This window comes from Anneissia japonica, unplaced genomic scaffold, assembly GCF_011630105.1.
Source record: "Anneissia japonica isolate Jap-2015-1 unplaced genomic scaffold, ASM1163010v1 scaffold287619_len20090_cov117, whole genome shotgun sequence".
In the NCBI taxonomy this organism is placed as follows: domain Eukaryota; kingdom Metazoa; phylum Echinodermata; class Crinoidea; order Comatulida; family Comatulidae; genus Anneissia; species Anneissia japonica.
The window spans coordinates 462-7,657 of NW_022731466.1; the positions used below are offsets into that span (position 1 = coordinate 462).

Genomic DNA, 7,196 nt, shown 5'->3' on the forward strand with positions numbered 1-7,196 from the left:
TTTAAAAATTTTCAACAAACATGAACACGTCATTGCAAAGTATCCTATTGCTTTACAGCAAAGAACCAATAATAATGGTAGTGTACAAAATAATAATAATAATAAACAATAATAATAATAATAATAATCATCATAATAATAAAATAGTGTAATTAAACATTAATGTATTTGGAAGTACACTTTCAAAATGCACACCAACCAAAAAAAAGATCAAATCAAATCTTCAAAAGTTTTATTTTACAAAACCAACTCTTGCAAGTGAAACTTATAAAAACCAAACAATGCATAACATTATATCTTGTACTTTTACTTTTGAAATTATTCTATCAGGAAGAAATTCAAATTATGTAGTACAGTAGTAAATATTTTATTACTTTCAATCCTCCCATTGAAATCAAGTTCAGTTTATTCACATAATGCATCACCAGGAATTACAATGAATAAAATTGATTATATTAATTGGAATGCAAATATGTCTGGAGAAAGCCAGATAAGCCCAGGAGGGCTTTAAGCCTAGTTCCACCAGTAAAAATTTGAAAATTAAAAGTTTTGATAATAAAGTGAATGCTGTTAAGTACACACACAAAACACACAAGAATACAAGAACAGAGTACAACATTATATTCTTAATGGGACAAGGACAGTACAGTATAGTAACACATACACAAAGAAACAAGGGTAACAGTATTGGATTTTGTAATTAAGCTGACGAGTTTAGGCTATAACTAAGAGAATAATTATGATTAAGGATATTAAGAGTGTTTATATTTAGATATAAGGTGTGATTTGTAATTGTATTTAAAACAATTTATGGTCTTGTGACTTAAGATGGATGTGTCAAGTGAGTTCCAGAGCAGAGGACATTATTAAATTATTATTGTGCATTATTAAATTTCGAGTCAAGGTTCTATTGTAGTTTTTTATAACATACTTGTTTGCGTTATTAGTATCATAGTTGTGTAGTTTATTATTTTTTGCAAAGTATCCTTTAAAAGTATTTGGGAGTTTATTGTTTGTATATCAATACATGAAAATGGCAGATTGCAATTTATTTATGTCAAAAATGTTTAAGGTGTTAAATATATAAAAAAAGAGGTTTGAATAGGAAAGGTAATTTTAAAAAAGAGCAAATACGAAGAACCCTTTCTTGAAGTTTAAATAATTGATCAAGTTTAGTTGTTTCAGTGCTTGGTGTTTTGCATCAGTGGCTGCCCATGCAATAAATCATGCTTGCTGCTTTCTCAGAACTGAACACAAATTATTTGTTATGAATTTTATTAGAATGAACCACGTTTGCTTGCGGACTACATTCACATTTGTCTAATTGTGAATGTGGTGAGGGCTTTGTAAGTGAATAGTCCATTAAACATCTGACTACAAAAGTACTGCCTTAGTTTTAGTTGGAATTTAATAGTTCTATGACAAATATTTTTGCAAACTTTCAAATATAATAAACATAATTTAACACAGATAAAAATTTATTAATAAAAAAATGACCAAAAACAATTTTTTTAAAACATACTTAAAAATTGAAAATTATATAATAAAAACCCAAAATAAAAGATGAGAAGTGAATACTATATAATAACTAACCATTTTTTACTTTTCTTTCCCAAGTCACCATTTTCATCTACAATCATGAAAGCAAATAGAGATAACAAAATTAGTTAAGAAATAATCTCATGTTATGACCACTTCAGATAGAAAACCTATTTACAGATAACACCAAAACATTTCACTTTATTTTATTGACCATCAAAATACATATACAGAAAAGATATAATGAATAATTCTATCAGGTGATTGGCAGGTGAAGAAATTACTATGGCTCACAAAGTTACTATAGCCAATCAACGTAAAGTAACTTACATTTTCCAAAGTATTCAATACAACAAATTCCACAAAAGTAGAAACAGCAACGGAGAATATACTTGAAGAAAAATGTAGTATTACTGCAGAGCTTGGGAGGTGAACCAGGTTTTCCCTGTGTTTTCCATTCCTCCTTGTTTTTCTCTTCATTTTTTACTGCTAAGTCCCACTGGAAAGTGTTAAAGTGGGCGATACTAGGACGATATTTTTTTCTCATTGCAAGTGATACGTTGCCTTCTACTGCTGTCATATCTTCACCTTTCATCTCAATTTTCCTGCAAAATATAAAGTCTGCAAAAAACAATTTAGTTAAAAAAAATTGTGAATACTCATCTAAATAACAAACTTAATTCTGATTTAGAGTTAACAGAATTACAAACTAAAATGTCAAAAAGTATGTAATATTCAACAAATAATTGAAACACTTTTTTAATAATTGTATATTTCAGTTTAGATTATGTAATATTTGGATTTATATAATGCATTATATTGAAATCTCGAAAGTGTTCAAGGTGTGGACTAGCTCATATAGTAACTTGTTTCCAAACTAAGGGTATTTCCCTGTACCCAGTAAACAGATACAAGTTAATCACATCTGTCATCAACAGGAGCTGTATAGACCAGTACAAAAGAAATTGTGAAAGATGTACTGGCTTCTTTAAATAAAGTGCACATGAGCTAAGTTGTGTACACTGGGCCTACAGTTAATATCCCTTAACCGAGAAGACTTTTCACCACCAGAACCAATAGGAAGTGTGCCGTTTAAACTAGGTCAATATTATGGCTGTACGTAGCCTGGGTTCCAGGCCCTAATTGTAGGTTACTCACTCTTTATTGCACTTAGTGCGCGCCATACCTAATTTAATTGGCGTCCCATACTCAATTTCTTTTTTTTGCGAATTAGGGCCTGGGCAAACGATTCATGCGTACGATTTCCCACATCAAATTTGATGTGGGATATCGTATGCATGACTGATTTTGTAAATCACGTGACTGGCTAACTTCATGCATATTAATCAATCTTGGTAAACTTTCAAAATTGAAGATGCGGATGTCTCGACTAGAACAAGAACTAGCTCCCTTCTGGCTACCTATACTTGAATTAAAACAGTTAGTATAGTTCTGGCCTGCTGAGAACGACATGGACTGATAATCGTAGGCTATAGGAACCTTGCTCACCGCTAGCTACTACACAGATTTAGGTCTTTAGGGTAGAATATTGTTAAAAAGGTATGCCTCGTAAGAACTTAAAAATACGCCAAGTCTCTACTAGTCTAGGCTAGGCCTACTCCTGACTCCAGACGAGGCCTGATCCATCCTCCTGGAAAGTTTTGTTGTATTTGTATGGTATGCCATCTAGTCTAAGCTTAATTGTTTTTGCCATTGCCAAAATTAGTCTTACTAGGGTCTATTCTAAATATTTTAAGGCCCGTTTTATTAGGGAGGACTATTTAAATTTAGTCATGCCTAACTAGTCGACGCGAGTGACTCAGTGTCGTGGCTCCAAAAATATGAACATTTGATTGAGTGAAATTGTTTATTTCGGTTCGCCCATTTATCCAAATACGGACTATAAGATTACGTCATTCTTTTGGCATCCAGGTGCCTGCATTCAGTGTTTTACAAGTCGCTTATTCCGTCTATCTCTAAATTAACTTTCTCGTTGGTGGCGCTGTCCAGAATGAGAAAAATAATAAAAAATAAGAGACTTGTGGCAAGTCTAGGCTGTACGTTGCGGCATCCTTTCAATAAGCCATTAAGGTTCTAAGTCTCTGCCTCCACGAGAAACAGTGTACAGTATGAAATAATAGTTGTGTTATGTGTGCAAGGAATTCTAATAAGAATACTAAAAGTATGAATGCAAATAAATTCAAACTTCCACCAATAATTGTACTTCAGCATATTTTTATCTTCTTATAGAAAATTTCTACCAATCTCAGTGTGCACTAAACTACTCTTTGACTTGGACCCCATAAGAGTGGTAAGTCTAGTAAATTCTGACCTTATATTTACTGTAGGTGTATATTCAAACCTTATTTTTATAGCAAACATCATTTTTAAATAAAAATGAGGTATAAAAAGTTTTGCATTAGAAACAATTTCTGAGCAACTTACAAAGCAGAAACAGTATCCACAGTATGACAGGGATAATGAAAAGTGCATACAATGCAGAGTTTGAACCCTCTAAAAGAAAAAGATGATATACAACACATTTAAATTTAAATATACAGTATCTCAATTACTAGAATTATTGTTTCAACACATTTTTTTACTTAATTTACAGTACTTACTTATCAACAATATTTCTGTGATATTTAGATCTAAAAACAATTCCAATATTAGAAATTAAAGGCATAACAACAATAGGCGTATACTGTAGCATTAGGAAAGATGATCCATTAGATCACTGTTAATTAATTCAAAAGTTTTCATAAAGACTATTTATACAAAAACAGAAATATGCATTATTAGACTACTAATTAGTAACACACACACACCAACATATCCTACAAACTTTGTTTTGTTGTGAATATTGGATTATTGTGTTTTTAGAATACGATTGATATACAACCATGAAAAAGATAATATAAGCATGTGAATAAACTATGTTAATGATGATCATCATAAAACAAATTATGAATGTTTTTGGGATTCAATAAGATGTTTGTTCATACTTATGTTATGTTATGTTATGTTTATGTTCATTCACATTAATCTGAGTAAAGAAACTAGGCCTATTAGCCTTAGGGTGGTATAGTATTTAAAGAGTGTACGTCAAATCATTAGAAAGAGTCTATAAATTATGGCTTAGCTTCTATAGCTCATAGCGTGAATAAGACTGCTGTATGCCCCTATAAACATGATGTACCTAAATATGTTACCATATTCATGCATGTCACATGTTTTTGTGAAATAAAATATGATAGTCTTGACAGAGCTTTAGAGTTAGAATGACGAAACCACCACATGTTTGGCATTAAAAATACTGCCTAATAGGCAGCTATGGATGAGGTGTGGTGAATGTAGGTAAGAATGGCCCTGGAAAAAATGGCCCTAGAAAAAATTGCCCCGGAAAAAATGGCCCCGGTAAAAATGGCCCCATATGACAGGTAGGTAAAAATGGCCCCAATGAAAAATTTGGTAATAGAAAGGATATATTTTTTTAAAATCTTCAAATATTTAAATACTGTATAAGCAAGAATTGAATCAAGAAATAAAAAATGGCCCTCAATTATAAAATTAAAGAAAAAAAAATTAATAATAAATAAATAAATGCTGTAAAATACCCTGTAGCAAAAATTTAATTAATAAATCAACATAAAGAATATGCATATTTGAAAACTAAAATAAATTAGTTTTTGTTACAATACTGTAACTTACAAAGCAACTTTTAAAAAATAGTATCATTGCATGCATTAAAAAAGATGCTGTTAAATTAGTATTAGAAACTTTTTAGTAGGAATACATATATACAGTACAGTAAAATGTACAGTAGTCAGCGAGTTCGTCAAACAATGTATAAAAAAAACTCTCGCCTTGGGTAGCATCTTTTTAAAGAAAATCATTAATTTCATTAAAAAAAACACAAGTTACTGATTGATTAAATAATTCTACTTTAAATAAGAAATGATTATGCACAGTAAAACATAGGACAACATTTAAAAGATCATTATATTAGTGCTACTGAAAGTGTTAATTATTTCAAGGTTTTATCTAAGTGCAAATCCAAGTTTGATTGCTTAATTAAAGAAATACTTTGGATCAAAGAACTGAAACCTACACTTAATAAACTGATTTAGTCAAAGCCAAACTGTTTATCTAGTTAATCTGCTAAGAAGGGCTAATTATTGCTTAGCTCCACTGTGGCTCCACACACAGTAGGCCCTATTGATATGTAAATTAATTACTAACTTCCTGTCACTGCTTGGTATTTTTGTTTTTAGTTTTTTCAATTTGCTTGATCTTCAGAATGGTTCCATGATGGACCCGAAACGTCAATCTTTCTTGTCATTAAATTTTGTTTTGAGATTATGTTCTTAATTGATTTAATAAATAAAAGCCACAAATAATAATTTGATTTACTAAATTATGTAAAAATAGTTATGCTTTAACATAGATTAAAAATATGTTACGCCTTACTTATTTTTAATCTATGGTCTTTTTAATTAATTTTCTTTTTTTTATTGGAAATTACGTAGTGCAGAGTAAATTTATCAAAACCCATTAGGTTTACAGTAATATGAAAACAAAAATTAGTTTATACAGAAATAGTATCTAAAATGATCTCAATTTCCAAAGTTAAAGCAAAAGATCTAATCTAAACACACAATATTAGGCAGGATGTATTTGTTTGGAAAAGAACCCACTCTTTTGTGAAATTAAGAGGTTTATAGGTGAAAATTGTAAATTTAGAAATAAATTTTATTTTTCCCTTTGAACTGAGATCAATATGTGATTTTTTTTTTTTATTTCCTTAAAAGCATTTGTTTTTTAACAATTACAGCAGATGCCAATAATGTTCTGAGAGATAATCGAAAAACAATGGCCACTGAATAACATTTTTTGATAGTGGAAATAAAAGTTTTAAAAACGTTATTTCACTATAACAAAGTAGAGGAATGACATACAGTATACAGTACTTCAACTACCAAAATATGCAATTCATAGATAACCACAAACTTCACTTTTGTTAAATATCAAATGAATTAACTTTACATGTTATAAACGAATGTAGGTAAGAATGGCCCCGGAAAAAATGGCCCCAGAAAAAATGGCCCCGGAAAAAATGGCCCCGGTAAAAATGGCCCCATAAGACAGGTAGGTAAAAATAGCCCCAATGAAAAATTCGGTAATAGAAATGATATATTTTTCTTTTAATCTTCAAATATTTAAATACTGTATAAGCAAGAATTGAATCAAGAAATAAAAAATAGTCAGCGAGTTCGTCAAACAAGGTTTTAAAAAAGTCTCGCCTTGGGTAGCATCTTTTTAAAGAAAATAATTAATTTCATTTAAAAAAACAAAAGTTACTGATTGATTAAATAATTCTATTTTAAATAAGAAATGATTATGCGCAGTTAAGGCAACATAGAACAACATTTAAAAGATCATTATATTAGTGCTACTGAAATTGTTAATTATTTCAAGGTTTTATCTAAGTGCAAATCCGAGTTCGATTGCTTAATTAAACAAATGCTTTGGATCAAAGAACTGAAACCTACACTTAACAAACAAACTGATTCAGTCAAAGCCAAACTGTTTATCTAGTTAATCTGCTAAGAAGGGCTAATTATTGCTTAGCTCCATTGTGGCTCCACACAGTAGGC

General features: G+C 30.3%; 1 long non-coding RNA gene across 1 annotated transcript; it reads right to left on the bottom strand.

The window, feature by feature from the left end:
* Window positions 1-1,599: 1,599 nt before the first annotated feature.
* LOC117115384 lies at window positions 1,600-4,055 on the bottom strand. The gene is made up of 3 exons (XR_004446547.1): window positions 3,985-4,055; window positions 1,870-2,160; window positions 1,600-1,630 (listed from the first exon to the last, which is right to left on the bottom strand). It is a non-coding gene; the product is annotated as an uncharacterized LOC117115384 (long non-coding RNA).
* Between the last annotated feature and the right edge of the window lie 3,141 nt (window positions 4,056-7,196).